Genomic DNA, 18,537 nt, shown 5'->3' on the forward strand with positions numbered 1-18,537 from the left:
GGCCTGTGGGACTCAAACCCACTATCCTGTCCTATGTGGGAAGCTAACGCCACATATTATTCTACCTAAGTTTCTTCTTAAACGAATGCCTTGTTTACTTCAGTCCAGGGGATCTTTCTCAGAATTCTCTGGCCTGGGGATCGGAAGCTCTCCCCAAGAATTCCTTGGGGCTGACTGCAGGTCCCACGGTCCTGCGGATCCGTCGAGATTCAAAAGCAGGTTCCCATCTGGGGTGCCAAAACTGTTACCAAAAAACACGGTAAAATCGGAAATATCTATTCAACACCAATCTAGTATTAAAGAGCAGGCGTTCTTTATTCACGGCGCCAGATGCACGGGGGATCGCTCCTCCTGGCGTGCGTACCTCACACACCTTTCCCGTAGAATTTGTAGATCAAAATTTTACGTATTCATACATATTCATTATCGTCCTGTCTACTGATCGGTACAAACTGGCTCGTTCCGTATGTAAATCACTGCGCAGGCTCGGTGGTGGTCCGTGAGTCGGTGGTCGCGATCTCCCCCTGCCAGAATTGCCTTTTACCTTCTTGGCTCTTAATCTTGGCAGTCTTGGCTAGTTTTCTCAGTCCGCTACACGAAACCGCGTTTTGTCATCCTTTTCTGACAGAAGCACGTTGTCTGTTGTTCTGCTGACATTAACGATCGCCTAGGGACTAAAATGCAGATCGACAGATGCGCTGATTCGTACGCTCCGTGTTCCCGTAATGGAACACCGTCTCTGGTTGGTTGATTTCATCGCTTTGGTGACACCTGTTCCTGTTGTTCAGTTTCTTCTTTTTTGGCTTTGTGTGATTCTCTCTGTGATTCTGTTTTTCTCTGCCTCGCTTTTCCCAGCTCCCCGTCCCTCACTTTGAATACCCGTTATCCTTCACCAGCTCACTCTCCCTTGGTTGCCATCCCCGTTTCTGAGTTCCTCCTGCTTTGCCACGTAGCCCGTGACTTTTTTCTTAATCTCTCTCTGTCTGCCTCAACGCTCCCGCCGCGCTTTTTAGTTCGTCTGCTCTGCTCTGTACCCTGCTACTGTTACTTGCCTGCCTGAGTTCTTCTCTGTCCAGCTCCCTTTCCCTATTCTTGAATTCCTGTTCTTCCTGTACCCGCCGCTGTTCCCTGTGATCTCCGTCTCTCTCTGTCCAGCTCCCTGTCCCTAGGTTTTAATTCCTGCCTCTGCCCGCCGTAGCCCGTCTAGATTTTTCTCTCGGCCTCTCTCTCTGTCCAGCTCCCCCTCTCTGTGTTCTAATTCCACGTTCTCTGTCACGTAGACCCGTGCTATTTGTTTGTCCTCATCTCTCTCTGTCCAGCTCCTTGCTGCTATGTTTTATTTCTCCCCTTTAACGAGGGGCGACTGAATGTTGGGGTGGGGGCGGTTTTTTCCTGCCGGTATTTTGAGGGAGCGCTCTTAAGTATTTTATTTCAGTCTCGCTTTCGATGCGCGTTTCCCTGGCAGTTCAGCAGCATCTCTTGGGCGGGGCAGCTGGGCGGACATCCCTCCCGACTCCATAACACGCCAAAACCCCCCAGTCACGTTGCTGCTGTGTATTTTGGAGATAGATAATCTTATGGCGGGTGTGAACGGCTGTGTGAGTTAAATGAACGCAGAAGGAAAATGGAAAGCTTTCAGAGCCTAGACGCTCATATTGGATGTGCGTAAACACGCGCCCGCCTTCTCAGCACAAAGTGCATTACTGAGATTTATTCTTAATTTTTTACGTTACTCTTTCAAGTTTGACGCTTCGCTTCAGGCTTCATGGAGCCAGGCAGCAAGACGTGCGGCGGCAGGGCGAGGGCTGTAGCTGCTGCGGCGGATCTGTAAGCGGAGGTTCCGGTTACGGTACAACTTTGCCCCGCAGCCTCACGGGGTTATCTCCCCGCAGCGGTGCCGTAAGGAAGGGATGAGACGTTTTCCAGCACCAGCCAGAGCGTTCAGTGTTACGCGAAGAATCTGTTCAAAATGGTATCGGTTAGTCTTAATACCGTTTTCAAGTGTTCCAGTCCCTCTAGCTTTTAAAGGAGGTGTTGTGTTTTGACGTGACCCGTTTGCCCAGAATCTTGCTGCGGCTCAATTTCCTTCCTATCCCTTGTGCTGACTGAGTTCCTCCATTTTCTTCTGTGCTATTTTATTCACGTGCTGAAATATAGTTTGGGATTTCTGTTTTTCAGATGTCTTCTCAGTGTCTCGTGATGCTCAAGAGATGCCCCCCGGCCCGGGTTTGCCTGCTGGTCGTTAAGCGTGGTGAAGGTAAGGGGCCATCCCTCTGCCTGGGGGCTCCCGGCTCTGTCTCCAGCGGGTGCCCCGCAGGTGCGGCCGCGAGGGCTGCCTGGTGGGGAGAGTCGGGGCCCCCAGGGACCGGGGCTGTTTGTCGCCCCGGGGAGCCCATCCCAGCGCGGGAGCGTGGCCGAGCAGAGCCCGAGAGAGATGTGACACTGTCCTCTGGCACGCTCCCGCTCCGCCGTGGGGCGGCCGCTAGCCTGCGGACAGGGGCTGGGGGGGCTGCAGCTGTTTGGGGGGCTGCCCCACCTTTTAGATTTTAGCAGAGCTCCCCCTTTTCTGGGGGGTGTGGGGGTGTGTGTGTGTGTACCTTTGTAAATGGCACTATTAAAGTAATGAGCTGCAGGTTGGAGTAGATTCCCTTGTTTAGTGCCCTTCTTGGGGGTGAATAAAATTGGGGGGGGGGGTGGTGGTGGTGGTGTGATGATGTCATGCGGGGCGCCCCGGTGTCACTGGGGGAGCTGATAATGCGTCAGAGGAACAGGTGAGTGGGGGCGTCATGTAGGGGTTCCCCCCCAAAAAGGGGGGTTGCAGCCCCCAAATGCCTGAAAATTCAGGGGGGCTATTACAAAACCCTCTTATTTTAAAATCCCTTTATACATCTATCAATTAATATTACATGTCAATATATATAAAATAAGAACTTCTCTCTCCTATATTATATAACGTATTTCAGGATACAGAAATTCTACATCGAGATACAGGGTTTTAAAACACAAAAGTAACTCGACTGTCTAAATATCTAAATTAAACAACAAAGGAGTTTAAAATGAAGAAAAAGGACAGATGAAGGAATTCAAAGCAGAAGAAAGTCTGGCTAGAGCGAGCATCTACGCTTAGTGTGTGTTACATAGTCTAAGCAGATGTGTAATCTAAATAGAGGTTATATAGAGTGAAATAAGCCTAGGTATAACTGTAAGTAGATGTCTAAATAGAGACGTCGAAAAAGATTGAAGTGTCAAAGGGTAAGTAAGCAGATAGCTAGCCTAAATAGGTGGTTTATATACGTGTTAATATGGAAGTCTGAACAGGTATGTGTAAATAGATATTCTGTGTAAGTGTAAATAGCCTAAGTAGGTGTAAGTGTAAATTTAATAGCTAAGTCTAAACAGGTGTTGTATGTAAATGTAAAATAGATAGTATATATAAACTATAGATGTACTCTGTAAGGATGTGTAAGCAGACACACAAGTGCAAATGTCTATGCTATATAAGGTTTTAAAATGCAAAGAAACCATGTTGACAGAGATGTTTATAGAGAGGATTTAAAAATTGGACACACACCCCACCCCCACCCCCCCAATCAACTGAAGACACAAAAGCGCTTTCAAATGCTGCCCCTTTCCCGTTCTCCCTCTCCCATCCCGATTTGGGGCCGATTCCCCCAGATGGGGACTTCCCCCTCTGGGGCTGCGCAGGCCGCCTGGGAGCTGCTGCCAGGGCAGACAAACACCCCAAAGCCCTCGAGTCTGGGTCTGCAGTGGGGGGTGAAAAACCCCAAACAGGCAAAACACCCAAACAGGTTTGGGGGAAAGAAAACAATTGGGGGCTCCTGGGAAAGCCCACTCCTGCTGGGTTTGTGCAGCTGGAAAGGGGGGGGGGGGGGGGAAGCGGTGGGGGGGTGGGGTGGGGTGGAACCCCACTAACCATTCTCATGCACAAAACCAGGAGCAAAAATCACCGATTTCTTTGTTGTGGAAAGGGCCAAAGAGACCCAGAAGTGAACCGTTTGGAAAAGCAATCCCAACTTTGTTCCTTTGGCTTTTTTTGCTTTTCCATAAGGTAAAACCCCCAAAAACCCCAACAACAAAAAAAGCCAAGCCATCCAAACAGAAATCAGCACCACCAAACGACCGCCCCAAAAACCCCAAATTGGGGAAAATTTGGGGTGAAACAGCAGCAGTTTGAGGGGCATTGCTGGGGCTTATCCGGAATGGATTCTCCGGAGTGGGTCGGTTATCTGGAGCGGATCATCTGCTGCAGGTGAGCCCAGGTGAGTTGCCCGTTGTGGATTATCCTGGGGGGACCCCCCTGGTGTCAGTCATCCCCATGCATGTTCCCCATGGCGTGTCTGCCCAGACATGCCCCTGTCCGGCAGTGTCCGCCTCCTCCCCCGCCCTCCCTCTGCGTGTGTCTGTGCCCTCCCAGACGCTGTCCCCTGAGATGGCCCCCCTGCATGACTTTTTTTCCCCGGTGACATTCCTCCCCCCCGCTTCCCCTGGCCTCCTGTTCTGTGCTCGCTGAAGCCTCGTGCTTACGCAGGATGAGCAGTGGCGAGGCGAGGCGCTGCCAAGCCAACGAAGCCCAAGGCTCAGCAGCGCACAACTCCTTTGCAGGGCAGCCGCTGGCATCTGGTCTGCCTGGCTGCCCTGTGCCCCGACGCACAGCTGCCCCCCTCACCCCGGGCAGCCTGCCTTCAGAAGGGCAGCTGTGTTCCCCTGATGGATTTTCTTCTTTAACCCTCCAGGACGTGTTGACTTGCTGCTCTCCCTGTCCCAGCCCTGATGCCGCAGGCCTACAGCAACTGATGGGGCTTACTCCGGGGGGGGTGTGGGGGTGGGAAAGGGGACCTTTTTCCCCAGGTGGTTTGTGCTGCTTCTCCTCCCTCGGGCGTGGGGTGGGGGCGAGTGGGGCAGGCGGGAGGACAGTGCGCATGCGCAGTGGCGCCTTTGCTGCTCTCTGCCGCCACCGTGCGGCCAAACCGCGGTACTGCAGGCGGGCAGCCGCGCATGCGCACTGGCCACCTGTTGTTTTCTGCTCGCTGCTTTCACCGAGCGACCGAGCCCCGGGACTGCAGGCGGGAGCTCCGCTACCCTGGTAGAGATTTCCACCCGCCCCTTATCCGATCGCGGCAGTCACCGGTCGATCAAAACCGGGTACTGCAGACGGGAAGCCGCCCGTTCCCGAGGGGGAAGTTTTCCTCTGGCCGCTGCTGTTGCCGTGCAAGCAGATGCTGGTACTGCAGGCGGGCGGCCGCGCATGCGCAGTGGCGCCCTTTTCTGCTCTCTGCCGCCACCGTGCGGCCAAACCGCGGTACTGCAGGCGGGCGGCCGCGCATGCGCAGTGGCGCCATTTTAGCGCTCTGCCGCCACCGTGCGGCCAAACCTCGGTACTGCAGGCGGGCAGCCGCGCATGCGCAGTGGCGCCCTTTCCTGCTCTCTGCCGCCACCGTGCGACCAAACCGCGGTACTGCAGGCGGCCGGCCGCGCATGCGCAGTGGCGCCATTTTAGCTCTCTACCGCCACCGTGCGACCAAACAGCGGTACTGCAGGCGGGCAGCCGCGCATGCGCAGTGGCGCCATTTTAGCTCTCTGCCGCCACCGTGCGGCCAAACGGCCCGGGGGGCGGTGCCGGGTCTCTCCCCTTAGCGACAGGCCCCGCCCCCTGGCAACGGCCCGGGGGGCGGTGCCGGCTCTCTCCCCTTAGCGACAGGCCCCGCCCCCTGGCAACGGCCCGGGGGGCGGTGCCGGCTCTCTCCCCTTAGCGACAGGCCCCGCCCCCTGGCAACGGACCGGGGGGCGGTGCCGGCTCTCTCCCCTTAGCGACAGGCCCCGCCCCCTGGCAACGGACCGGGGGGCGGTGCCGGCTCTCTCCCCTTAGCGACAGGCCCCGCCCCCTGGCAACGGCCCGGGGGGCGGTGCCGGCTCTCTCCCCTTAGCGACAGGCCCCGCCCCCTGGCAACGGCCCGGGGGGCGGTGCCGGCTCTCTCCCCTTAGCGACAGGCCCAGCCCCCTAGCAACGGCCCGGGGGCGGTGCCGGCTCTCTCCCCTTAGCGACAGGCCCCGCCCCCTGGCAACGGCCCAGGGGGCGGTGCCGGCTCTCTCCCCTTAGCGACAGGCCCAGCCCCCTGGCAACGGCCCGGGGGGCGGTGCCGGCTCTCTCCCCTTAGCGACAGGCCCAGCCCCCTAGCAACGGCCCGGGGGGCGGTGCCGGCTCTCTCCCCTTAGCGACAGGCCCCGCCCCCTGGCAACGGCCCGGGGGGCGGTGCCGGCTCTCTCCCCTTAGCGACAGGCCCCGCCCCCTGGCAACGGCCCGGGGGGCGGTGCCGGCTCTCTCCCCTTAGCGACAGGCCCAGCCCCCTGGCAACGGCCCGGGGGGCGGTGCCGGCTCTCTCCCCTTAGCGACAGGCCCCGCCCCCCGGCAACGGCCCGAGCCTGTGTTTGCTCCGCTCGGGGGGGGGCTCGGTGTGGGTGTTTTCTCTCCCCCCCCCCTCCCGCGCCGGGAGCTCCAGGCGGCTCCCGTACGGCTCCCGGGGCCTTCCCCCCTCGGGGGGCTCGGCCCGCCCCTTTCGCGGGGCGCTGTGGGAAGGGCGGGGGCGGGGCCCGGGGGTCGAAGAGCCCCAGCCGGGGCTCGGGCAGCTCTCGCTGCCCCCGGGCTCCTCTGGCGCCGGGGCTCCCGTGTTCCCTCGGGCGGTCGCAGCTCTGGGGCTGTCTCAGCCCCCCGGGCAGGCGTGCTCTGGCGTTTAGAGAAGCGGAGGCGTTGCCTGAGGTAAGGCTTCCAGAGCTTGGCGCTCTTTGGCAGCAGCTGTACTAGAAAGGTCCCTTGTGGCCTGCTTTGCTTTTTTTCTCCCGGGATGCTGTTTTGGGCGCTGAGGGGGCGGTGAGGCGGTTTAGTGGTATGGTGTTCTGTCTGGGGTTTGGTTTTTGCTTTGCTGGTTTTCTTCCCCCTTGTGAGATCATTTTATTCGTTTATCATTTCACATTATCATTTACCCCGCGCCATTTCCGTCCCCTCTGGGCAGCAGCGGATCCGCCGCTCGAGGGCGAGGAGCTGGGCCGACAACGGGCCGCTGCAGACTCTGGTCAGGGTACGAGGCTGCTCCCTGGGGAGCCGGCGCAGGGGGCGCGGAGGTACGCGCGGGCACTTGTCGGTGCCCCTGACCGGTGAAGGGGAGGTTAAATTGTAGGAGTGCAAATAAACACATATTATTTAGGGAGGAGTCGTGACTCAATTTAATCGCAGCTATTACTGAACAAACCAGGCAGTCATTATTCCTAATCTGTAATTAAAAAAAATAAAGGCAGTCCTTTTTTATGCCATAAATAGAGTTGCGAGTCATTAATAGCTCAATCTAAATGCAGCCGTTATTAAATCAACTGCAGGCATTAATGACTCCTGATCAGAAACAAAATAAGGAAATTTTAGAATCTAGAATGAAAATCGACCCGGAAAGCTAAATTGGGAGCGGGTAGTACTGAAATTGTAACAGGGCTGTTAGAAAGTTCAGAGGCAGCGACAGCTCCTGCTTCCAACCCAAGCAGTAAACGAAGCTTTAGGTTCTTAAATGAAGAGAAATAAAGGTGAGCTGTTAAACAGTGGCTGGGGTCAAGCGTAGCTATTAAGAAAATTTGCAGGTACGGGTGATTCCTGACCAGAACTAACAATTCCAGAAGATTTAGATTTAAAAACTACAGAGCTAATGGAGTGCCACAACCGCCCGGATGTAACCGCAGCCGCTTTGGGGGAATGCCCCAGCCCCCCCCGCCACCGCTATTAATTACTGCCAAGGAGAGCGAGAGTGAAAGTAGAAGCGGTGCATGTGAAACGCGAGCAGTACGCTTTTCCTAAGTCATCCCTTCGTGTCAGGAGAGGAAAGCAAATGGAAAGAAGATGTTTGCAGGGGGTCTGTGCTGGGTTACCTGCGCGTCTCTTCCGTGCATCCTTGAGGAGACATTTAGCTCCTGTTGGGCGCTCGCAGGTGGGGACAGGGCGAGCTGGAGGCAGGATCGGTGCCGGCACTGATAAAGGGATGGGCGACGAGCTGAGAGAAGAGGGGGCAAGGGCTGAAAAAGGGTCTCCAGTTCTGCAGGGAAGGCAGCGGGATGTGACTCGGCAACCGCTCTGACGAGTGCAGGGTCATTCGCTGCGATGAAGTCGGGGTCTGTGGCTGGCCCGGAGAGGCAGCAGAAATCCCAAACTCTTTGCGGGGGTACCGGCCAGATTAGGGCAACAGCTGAACAGTAAAACCATCTAGGGGAAGCAGAGCTGGGCTGCACCGCGTGGCCAACCTCCCTCTTCTCCGTGAGTCCCAAAGGGGCAGCTCCAAGAATGTGCTGAGAATTAATGTCTTGCGCTAAAAATGAGACGCAAGTAGCACCCACCCGTGAATTTTATTTTCTCTCTCGCTCTGCGGCTCCTGCCTGCTTGTCTCTCCTCAGTGCGCACCTGCACCTGTGCTCGGATGGGGCAGCTGAGGGAAGGTGCTGCCATCTCCCCAGCCCCGGCGGACCGCCCCTCAGCTGTGTCCTCTGTCAGGGAGCGTCGTCATCTCTCCTGCCCCCCAGAGCGGGTCCTGTAGTGGCAGACGCGCGGGCTTTTCCCTGCACGCGCATACGGGAAGGGAAGGGAAGCACAGTGAGAGCTGGGCTTGTCAAAGCGTAATGGGGGTGGTGGGAAGCGTAGCTAGAACCGGAGAGCTACAGCACAAAAGCGAAGCGGACGGGACACAAAAGTAAAATGGTGCACAGGAATGCTGAGGAGAGAACTCCCGCAGCACGCAGGAAATCAGTGTCAGAATCTATTTTCTTCTGACTGCCGAATTAAAAATAATGGCACGCTTTGCAACGCCAAGCTCGCTCTAATCGTCTGAACTGTTTCTTTCCAGCCCCCCACCGCCCCCAGCACACCGTTCAGCCTCCTCAGCCTGAAACGCCTTGTTTTCCTGCTTTTTTTTTTTTTTTTTTTTTAATGACAGGGCAACTTCTGTTCCCGAGGTGGTGCCTACAGTACAGCTATCTCTTCGAAGGCAGTTTGGTTTAGGTCAGAGAATGTTTAGCCTGGACTGAATCAGCCTCTGTTTCTGTTTCTGGAAATCGTCGGTCCTGTGCATCAAGCCCGGAAAAAAGGAAATATGAACCAAAGGACCTGGGGCCTGCAGGGCTAGGAAAATATTTGAGAAGAGGTTCAGTGGGGAAATGACTGTTTGTCTGTGGGGCGTCCAGGCAAGCAACCCAGCTGCTAGAAAGCGGCGCTGTCCCCAGGATGGCCTCGGCGGTCCCGTCGGAGTCGGGGGAACAAGGACAAGGCAGGGGGAAGCATCTGGCCTGCCGTGTGGACCGTGACTGTACAAAGCACGTGTGATGCACTGCAAGTTTACCTGTTTAAACTGTGAGTTAAAGAAGGTGTGCAGTTGCTTTGTAAACAGCCGATGCTCTAAAGCTACACCCATCTAATTGCTAGCTGTATTAAATCTATCGTATTGCTGTTTCTGCATTAAAAAAGAAAAAAACCAACACACCTATGTAAGCACGTCTAAGTACAATGGAAAACCACTGTTTAACGCGTGGCATGTGCGGGTGGTTTTTTTGGGGCGGGGGGGTGGGGTGTATGACAAAAACCTGCGAGAGACACACGCACACACGCACATGTCATGTTTAGCGCTCACCTAAACCCAAAAAAGAAAATCCACTCTTTATTTTGCAGCATTAGCATTAGCTTCCAGCGCACAGCCTGAGCGCGCACCTCTGCTCTCACCGTCTGCTCCCTCTTCAACCGTGCGTGGCTGTCATCAGCTTGCACAGGCTTTGCTCGTGCAAGTTTCCGCGACGGCTTACGAGAAGGCAGGCAAACAGACCCAGCAAGACGCGTAGTGCCTTCCTCTATGGGCTCCGTCCAGCCTTTGTTAAAATGAGCAGAAAAGACATCTGCTGCGGCCTTTGCCCTGACTGACTCTTACAGAGAGCATCTGACTTGACCCGCAGCAAAGCCATGCCCCAGGCAGCAGCACGTACTGGCGCGGACCGCGGTTTCACCCACCTGCTTTACTGCGCCGGTCCTTTCCCACGGCCGATGCCGCAGATGTGGCGCGGCCCACCCCCAGACCTCTTTACGAGGGTTCCCTGGGCTCTGCAAGTCGCCTGCTGGACGTGTTGCTGATTCAGGCACGGGCAAAGTCAGCTTCTTCGCTGGCCTCGGGCCAGGGCAGCCCCGTACCTGAGGGAAACTGAGAATATCTCCAGCGAGATCTCACCGGGAGGCTGGGACCTCGTCAGTAGGGGAGAAGGCCAAGCGACTGACACTGAAAGGGAGCTCTTTGCTAGGCTGTAGATCGTAAAGTTAAAAAAGAAAACAAACCTGCCTTTTTTAAAATGCCCCCCTTTGAGTCTGCCACGTTTGATACAGATTTTTTAAATTGCAGGGTCTATCTCCTACAGGCCTCATGCAAAGGGAAGCGAGTACCTCTGGCTCTCAGGACAAGGGGGTCCCTCAGGAGCCCAGGTGCTCACGCCAGCCGGCATCTGGCACAGCACAGGGCAGGAGCTTTGGCAGTAGTACGTGAGCTGAGAATGAGAGTCCGGCAGCGCCGCACGCTTCTCCTGTGAGCCGCCGAGGCTCGCGCGCTGTGCCTTCCGCAAATAAAAGGCCAGAAGAGTCAGCATTTCTGCTAGTTCCAGCCTCATCCGCACCCTCGTCGGTGTAGCTGTAAGCAAGCGTCCCGTAGCGACTGGGAGCGTGGCAGCTGGGCTTCCTGCGCTGCCTTAGGTTGTGCCCTTGGAGAGACCCTTCTCCGAGCCCCGTGAGCCCCGGGGTGGGTGGGCTGCAGTGCCGTTCAACGCTGAATAGGCACGAAGGCCTGTAAACAAAATGTATTTATATCGCACCCATACCCGGCAGCCAACCGCCGCTTTATTTACGTATCCTGCACCTCCTGCCGACGCTTTTAAACTTAGCCGATATTGCCGCAGTTTTCACTGATGGGGCAGGGGACTGCCATGCTGCAGGGGCAGTGTCTGGGTGTCTGCCACGGACACAGACGTCCTCAGCTGGGTAGGGACAGGGTGAGAGCTGGAACAACTCTGCTGACATGTACGGGCCGTCCCAGGGCAAGGCTCCTGGGTCTGGGGGCTGAAAGGCGAGCCGCGCTGGGTGGTTGGTGTGGGAGTTGTGGAGCAAGTAGGGGGGAAAAAAAGCAACAGGAAAAAAACATCCAAATGTTTCACAGCAGGTAGAAAGCTTGGCAGAAAGCAAACTGAATGCTGTAAAGACAAAAGCCGAAAGCCGGCTATGGACTGGACGAAAAGAGTCAGTGCCACGGAAGGAGGTTATTTCTTCCACTGACCGTAGGAGGCTTTTCTGTGATAAAACACAACACCTCTTCTTTCGGCTACGGCGCGGTACCGCAGCAGTAACGGGCCAGAGCGTGCGAGCGCCTCTGGCAGTATCGGTAACGGCCGGGGCACGGCCGAACGGCCAGCCCACCTTCCGCACAAGGAGAACACCGTTCCCCTGGAACGCCACGCAGACCCAGGACGGGTACGGCGGAGGCCGAGCCCAGGCGCCCCCATTGCCAAGGACCACCTTGGCCTCGCAGCGTCTCACGCTGCGGGGTGTTTTGCAGGCCGTGGCTAAGCTCAGGCCCCCTGCTCGTGGCTGCCCCCGGTCCCCCGGCGCCGGTCGGGCCCCAGCCCCCAGCGCGGTGCGGCGCAGGGCAGCGGCCCAGCAGGGCGGCCCCACGGGCCCCAGCCCGCACCCCCCCCCCCCCGTGCCTGCGGGCAGGGCCCCGCGGCCGCCGGCCCCTTCCTCCTCTGCTCGCTCCCGTCGCGGACGGCTCGGTACGTGTCACGAGCGGCAGCCCCGTTCAGCCGCTCCCGGAGGGCGCGCGGCTCTGCCCGGCCGTGACCGGGGCCCGCAGGGGTCTCTCGCTCGCCCGCTCGCCCCGAAAGGAGCCGGCCCCGAGCCGGCGCGTCCCGCCCCGCCCGGCCCTCGGCGCCCTCGCGAGCTGAGCGCGGCCCGGCCAGCAGGGGGCGCTGGCGCTCACCGGCTGGGCGCGGGGGCGGTCCGGCGCGGGGGCGGGGCCGGTGGGGGCCGGTCCTTCCGGCCGCCCTCTAAGGGCCGCCCCGCGGGGCCCGGGCTTCCGGTGGCGCGTGCGCGGCGGAGCGGAGGTGGGAGAGGTGCGTGGGGCGGCCGGGTCGCGAGGGGTCTCTTTGCGGTGCCGGGGCCCCTCTGCGGCCCGGCGTGGGAAGCCCGTGGCCGGCGGAGACTGCTCGGAGCTGGGCGGGGAGCGCCGCGGCAGTCCGGCCGCAGGCAGCCATCCCCTGCGGTGGCCGGCATCCCCTCGGGACTCCTGGAGGCCTGGCGGCTCCCGATCCTCGTCTGCGGCAGCCGCCTGAGAGAGCAGCGCGGCCGTAGCCGGGGGCCGGAGAGCGCTGGTGGGTGAGTTCGGGCAGCGGTGGGGGCTCCGTGTGGGCCGGGGGTGGGGGGGGCTCCGTGCGGGCCCGACCCTGGGCCGGGCGGGGGGGGCCTCCGTCGCCGGCCCGGGCCGGGCTCGGTGCCGGGCGGGGGGAGCTCCGTCGCGCCGGGCCCGGGGCCGGGCGGGGGAGGGGGGGGCTGGCTCCTCCGTGCCGGCCCCGGGGCCGGGCTCGTGCCGGGGGGGGGCTGGCTCCTCCGTGCCGGCCCCGGGGCCGGGCTCGTGCCGGGGGGGGGCTGGCTCCTCCGTGCCGGGCTCGTGCCGGGGGGGGGCTGGCTCCTCCGTGCCGGGCTCGTGCCGGGGGGGGGCTGGCTCCTCCGTGCCGGGCTCGTGCCGGGGGGGGGCTGGCTCCTCCGTGCCGGCCCCGGGCCCGTGCCCGTGCCGGGTGGGGGCTCCGTGCCGAGCTCGGGCCCCGCAGAGAAGCCCTGGTCGGGCATCGTTCGCTTTTGCACAATGTAGGGCTTTCCCCGTTTATTTTCTGTGTACTGTGTTTTGGGCCACCTGAAACCCTTTGGCCGGGGAGGTTTGGTGCGGGGAGATGGCAGGTCTGGAGCCTGAAAGATCTCGGGTGGGGGGCGGGGGAGGTATTTTTGCCTTAAAACTCTGGGCCCACCTCGTGTGTCATGTCGTGAGTCTCGTGACTGTGGCAAATGGCTCAGTCGGGCGTTTTCTGATAAAAAACTTCTGAACGTGTGCGTGTGTAGGCACGGGGAGATTTGCGCAGGGTGACGGAGCCCCTTGCGCTTCTGTGCTAATGTCTACCTGTTCTAGATCTCCAATGTTGGAAAGCCTTTGTTTAGTGCCTGGTTGTGCCTGCGTAACAAATGTTTTAGCTGCTGATGTGTTATACCTCTGCTGTGAACTTTTTCCTGGGTGGCTTGATTGTTTCTGGTTGTCCGTGTAAATCTAGGCAGCTATTTTCTGCCCGGTGGTGAAGCCTATCGCTTTGGATAACAAAGGGCAGGAGAGCAATAAAGAAAAAGGTGATCTGTCTGCTGCAGCTCCTTGCAAACGATTCGTTCCTTATTTTCTGCCCTTGGGTAGGTGTTGTGCTTTCCAGATAACGCAGCCTCTCCTGTGCCTGTCCACGCCGTGCATTTTTGTCCTGCCCTTGCTTGAAAAGGCTCTCCTTGCCTTCCTCCTCTCTGCTGCAGTTGGCTTAATCTCTCGCTGCTGCTGCTGCTGGAAGAGGGATAAAGGGAGTGTTGTCGATGGGGTTGTTAAAAGCTTTTTCGCGGGCTGTAACGCGCGGGAAGGGGTGGGCGGGGGGGGCAACTCAGTACGGGGGAGGGGGGAGGATCAGGCTGCGGGGAAAATGGGAAACCAACATCACCTTCCCCTCCTACGGCGCAGCCCGGCCGCACGGCTCCCCGGGGATGCCCCTGCCCGCGGGTGTACCGTGTGTGCGCCCCCCGCGTGGGGCGGGGGAGGACGACACACACCCCCACACCGTCGGCGGCACTGGGGCAACCCCTGCCCCAGGGCTCCGCGCTCGTACCCGGCTCTCCCCGCTCCGGCACGGCACGGGGCTGGACGCACCGAGGAGACCCCGGGGCGGCTTCTCGCGGCTGGGTGAGAACAGGGCCCGGCCCCGAGCAGCAGAGCGGGCACCGCCGGTAGCTCGGAGGAGCGGGGCCGGCTCGGCTCGAGGCGTCGGAGCGAAAAGGGACGAGAACCGGCCCGGAGCGTCCGGGGGTTGCGGGGGGGCGGCGGATGGTCCGGTGGCCGGGTTCGGCTCCGTGCCGGGCCGTGGGGCAGCCGGAGCCGCGCCGGGGGGCAGGTGAGGAGCCGCGTGCGTGGCTGGGCGCGCTGTGGGTCGGCGGGTTTCGGCTGTGGGGTCTCCCGGTCCGCGGAGTCCCTGGGGGGGGGGGTTGCGGGCAGCAGCGGCCCCGGGCCGAGCGCTGTCGTGGGTCGGTGGTTGGGTTTTGGGGCCGAGCCCGTGCCCGGCCGTGGGGAAGTAGGGGCAGCCCCACCCGGCTCTCGGCTGCTCCTCGTCGGGGTCGGGCGGCGGCGGCGACCCCGGCGGGGGCTCCTGCGGTGCCGGGCGGGTCCCCCCTTGCCCGCGAGGCAGGCAGGGACCCCGGCTGCTGCCGCCGCGGTTTGCTGGAGGCGGGCTGGGCCCGGCCCCCTGTGGGGTTGGGGTGCGGGCCCGGCGGTGCCGGGGAAACGAGGCCTGCGAGAGCAGGAGGAAAGCGCTGCCGGGCCGGCGCTGGGCTGCCCCGCCGGGGTGCGGGGCCGGGCCCGCGCAGTTCAGTTCCCGAGGCCTCCCCGACAGTGCCCGCGTGGGCCGTGGGGGTGCGGGGCTGCGGGGTGGCTGCGCTCTCCGCGGCCCTGAGCGTTGCCCGTGGGGACTGCGGAGGGGGCCGGGACGCAGCCAGGCTCAGCTGGTTTGGTCCCTGAGCGGGGAGAGCGCAGCTCTTCTGTTCCTGGGCCGTGAGAGCAGGCTCCTGTGGCTGACGCCGGGGCCCTGAAACAGATCGAGTCGTGCGTTTTGAGGGCCTGACCGAGGGGACTAAGTCGTGTGGTTTTGGGCTGAGGAGCAGAGGTCGAGTGCTGCATTTTTGGGACTTGAGAACAGGCTCAGCAGCTGGGCTTTTTAGCTCAGAAACGGTCCCAAAGTGAGCTGGTTTGGGGGCCAAAAGCAGAAGCCGGTTTGGCTGCTTGTGCAGGCTGGGGGGTTGGGGTGGGGTGGGGGCATTGGGGGCTGCAGGGGAAAGCAGGGGTTGGGCAGGGTACGCGGACCCTCCCCGGAGGTGGGGGTCCGGTCACATCGGACCCCGAAGTTCGGGAGGCCGGCATGCACCAGAGCGAACTCGCCACCTGAGGCGGGTCTCTGGAGGAAGGGTGCTTTTTGGATCCAGCGTAGCGCACCCTCTTTGGGTCCAGCTCTTCTTTCTGTGCTGCTTAGGATAGTTATTAACCAATTAATTAATCATACAAACTAAGTCACAGCAGCTCTATCGGCTCCATCGTGGTTCGGAGCTCTGAATCAGTTTCATTTGGTGTCTAACACGTTTTTTTCCCCAAGGAGAGGCTAAGTTTCAAAGTTAGTTCTCACAAGTGTGTCAGTCGACAAAATTGAGTTATGATTATTAAAACCACAAAGGTGACAGGAGTCTCACAGATCTGGTCTATTTCTGAAAATGTATTCATCCCATGCAGATGTCGTCGGGATACAGATCATCTGCATCTTCATGCTCTGACAAGACAAGATGCTGAGACAGGGATGAGCTCCAGAAGGACTGCGGAAAAGAAAAAAAAACCGCACTCCACAAAGTCATGGGGCTTTTTTTTTGCGTTTGGGGGGGTGGGGTGGCTTTAACAAAAGAGTGCAGTGTTGGCTGGCAGCAGCCTGCAGGGCATCTTTGCTGCCTGATCTCTCCTTTTCTTCTCTTCCACTCCTCTTTCAGGGCTGTGATTGTCATTTGGATAGTTTTAGAAGAGCAGTTAAGTTCCTCGCCTGTGTCAATGTGCTGGTAATACCAGGAAGGTGAATGGTTGAACCGGTCGGGCGGGTGGGAATAACTTGGCTGCAGGTAGAACTTCTGAGGGAAGACCAGCAAAACCAGGAAGCAAATAGCAAGTTCCCCAAAAATGTGCGGGTGTCAAGCACGTAAGCGTTTCATTGCCGAATGTTTTTGGGAATATGTTCCAAATGGCTATTTTTGGTAAACATAAATTTTCAGGAGATTCAGGGTTGTGTGTGGCAAAACATGTCCCTCTGTTTTTGTGTCCTGCCGCACAAACGGCGGGCGGCAGGGCTCTTGTTCCCCGCTCTCGATATTGCCCCAGCAGGGCTGCGATATTTAGACCTAAGTGGGGATGGGTTTAGGAGTGGAAGGAGAGAGAACGCCTGTGTTCTGTAAGGGCTGTGAATGCTGACCCTTTGTCTCCGTCTGCTGCTTTTCCCGTGCGGGTGATGAAGCTGTTTTACTTTTCTCTGTTGTTCCTGGTCTAAATAGCTGCAAGGCTGTCGCCGCTGTGGGTGTGCAATTTGTGTTGCTGTGTTTCTGTGGAGTCCTAGCCACGGCTCGCTTCTAGTGTGGCCAAGGGTCAAGGTAGGGCTTTCAGCTTAAAGCTTCAGAAGCGCTGCGCGCTGAGATGGGTGTAGGTGAAACTGCTGTTGCGCCTGCAGCTGTGCTCGCAGGGATGCTGGGCGGCTCCGCATCAGACCGGCGAGGTGCGCGTGGACCTCCGTCGGGCTGCGCCCTGGGTGCGCGAGCGTGCCGTGTGTTTGCTGTTCCGGCTTGTACGTGCGAGGGCTTAACGTTTGATTTAACGCATTTCCTTTAACGGCAGGCTGTAGTTGGGCTCTAGATGGTATTCCTACGGGGGCGCAAGAGCTGTGGAATGGTTAAGCTGTTGCTGTGCCTCCAGGTGACTTGTTCAGTAACACTGTTTTTCCAGGTGCAGGTGGATGAGTCGTGCAGGGCAACGGAGGAGAGCCCAGGGGAGCGCTGGAAGAAGGTGAGTCTGTGTAGTACTGGAGGGAAGATGTGACTGATGGCTATAGGGCTCCATTATGGGTTTTACTCTTTTTTTTTGTGATCCGAGGGCGCTAAGCGATGAGCCGAGCGTGATCTGGGCCCTGGAGGTGAGTCAGGCAAGGTGACCGGTGCTTGGTGGGCTGGAGTAGGTGTTCTTTTTCAGGTTATTCAGGTTTTTTTTTCCCTTGTCTTCACTTTCCCATCCCAATTTGGGGCCGATTCCCTCAAACGGGGACTTCCCCCTGTGGGGCTGCTTATGCAGCCTGGGAGCTGCTGCCTGGGCACAAAAATACCTCAAACCCCCTGACTCTGGGTCTGCAATGGGGGGTGAAAAAAACAGAAAGAATTCTGGTGGAAAGAAAACAACTTGGGGCTTCTGGGAAAGCCAACTCCAGCTGGATTTGTGCAGCTGGAAAGGGAAAAAAAGGGTGGTGGTGGGGAAGGAACAACCACCTAAAAGCACCCACCAACCATTCTCATGCACAAAACCGAAAGTGAAAATGACCATTTTTTGTAGGGTAAAAGCACAAAAAGTCCCCACAGAACTCAGTAGTTTGGAAAAGCAACCCCAATTAATACATTATGTAAAGAAGGCAGGGAAAAAAAAGAAAACCAAAACAAAACCCTATCACAACCCTGATGCCACATGCCTACAAGCAGTTCCTGGGGCTTATTCTGCGGGGGTGGGGGACCCAACCTTGTTCCCCAGGTTTGCTGTGCTGCTTCTCCTCCCTCAGGCATGGGCGGGGGGGGCAGTGGCATGGACAGTAGCAAGCACCAGATTTTTTTAAGCAGTCGAGAGGAAAGGACTGAAATGCTCGAGACGCTTTGCTGTTTGGTGCAGAGGCAATGAACGGTGCTGCTGGGGCTGCGAGGGGGAAAGGTGCAGAGGAATAGAAGCTCTGTGGATGCAGCCAAGTTACGGTTTCTGGATGGTATTAATCGAGAAGAGTAATTCAGATAATGCTGCTGCCCAGCGACCAGAGTTGGGTACTGAGCCCGGGAGCCGCGCACGCGCGGTGGCGTCCCTGTGATCCCCATTGCTCTCTCCGCAGGTGACAGCCCTGCGATGCTGCGGTGCCTGCGAGGTGATGTCGCCGTGCTCGTTGCTGCTTCCTGGTAAGGAAAGGCCTCCTCCGCTCCTGCTGCAGCGTGGTGGTGTGTCGGACACGATTCCCTGTGTCGGGTGAGGCCTAGGGCTGCCGGCGAGGTGAGCGAGCCCCTTTGGTGGGTGCAGGGGTGTCTCCTTGTGTGCCTGCACTACTGGGGCTGGTGGGATGGGAAGCTTCAAACGACCTGCCGAGGCAGGCTTCTGGTATGCTAAAGGCGAGCGGGTGAGGGCAGCCCCAGGAGTTACCCAGGAGCTGATAGAAGGGAAGAGGGAAAGGAGGAGGAGGAGGATGACCTTTTCCCCCTGCCCAGGGTGCAGAAGATAGCCGACTCCCCAGCTCACCAGAGCTCCCCCTCAGCCTCCCCTGGCCCCCCTTGCCCTGTGCTCCTGCCCCCAGCTCCGGCACGAGCGAGCTAGGCTACGCTACGTGCCTAGGAAGCCTCATCTCGTAAGAGCTGTGAGACAC

At 58.9% G+C, this 18,537-nt stretch overlaps 2 long non-coding RNA genes across 8 annotated transcripts in view; both read left to right on the top strand.

The window, feature by feature from the left end:
• Positions 1–18,537, top strand: part of LOC135315422 (uncharacterized) — a 56,857-nt gene that overhangs the window by 30,645 nt on the left and 7,675 nt on the right. The window contains exon 6 of one of the 4 annotated variants that reach the window (XR_010374883.1): positions 2,179–2,423. The exons of the other annotated variants lie outside the window; for them this stretch is intronic. This is a non-coding gene — a long non-coding RNA (uncharacterized LOC135315422). Of the gene's footprint in view, positions 1–2,178; positions 2,424–18,537 lie in introns of those variants that run through there. 4 annotated transcript variants of the gene reach the window in all.
• LOC135315423 (uncharacterized) lies at positions 12,136–18,534 on the top strand. Of its 4 annotated transcripts, none has more exons than XR_010374889.1 (4): positions 12,136–12,439; positions 16,881–16,940; positions 18,016–18,146; positions 18,383–18,534. It is a non-coding gene; the product is annotated as an uncharacterized LOC135315423 (long non-coding RNA). The 4 variants fall into 4 exon arrangements; XR_010374890.1 differs by having other exon boundaries at positions 18,016–18,079; positions 18,383–18,532; XR_010374888.1 differs by having other exon boundaries at positions 18,016–18,170; positions 18,383–18,530.

Source organism: Phalacrocorax carbo, chromosome 11 (assembly GCF_963921805.1).
Source record: "Phalacrocorax carbo chromosome 11, bPhaCar2.1, whole genome shotgun sequence".
Lineage (NCBI taxonomy): Eukaryota > Metazoa > Chordata > Aves > Suliformes > Phalacrocoracidae > Phalacrocorax > Phalacrocorax carbo.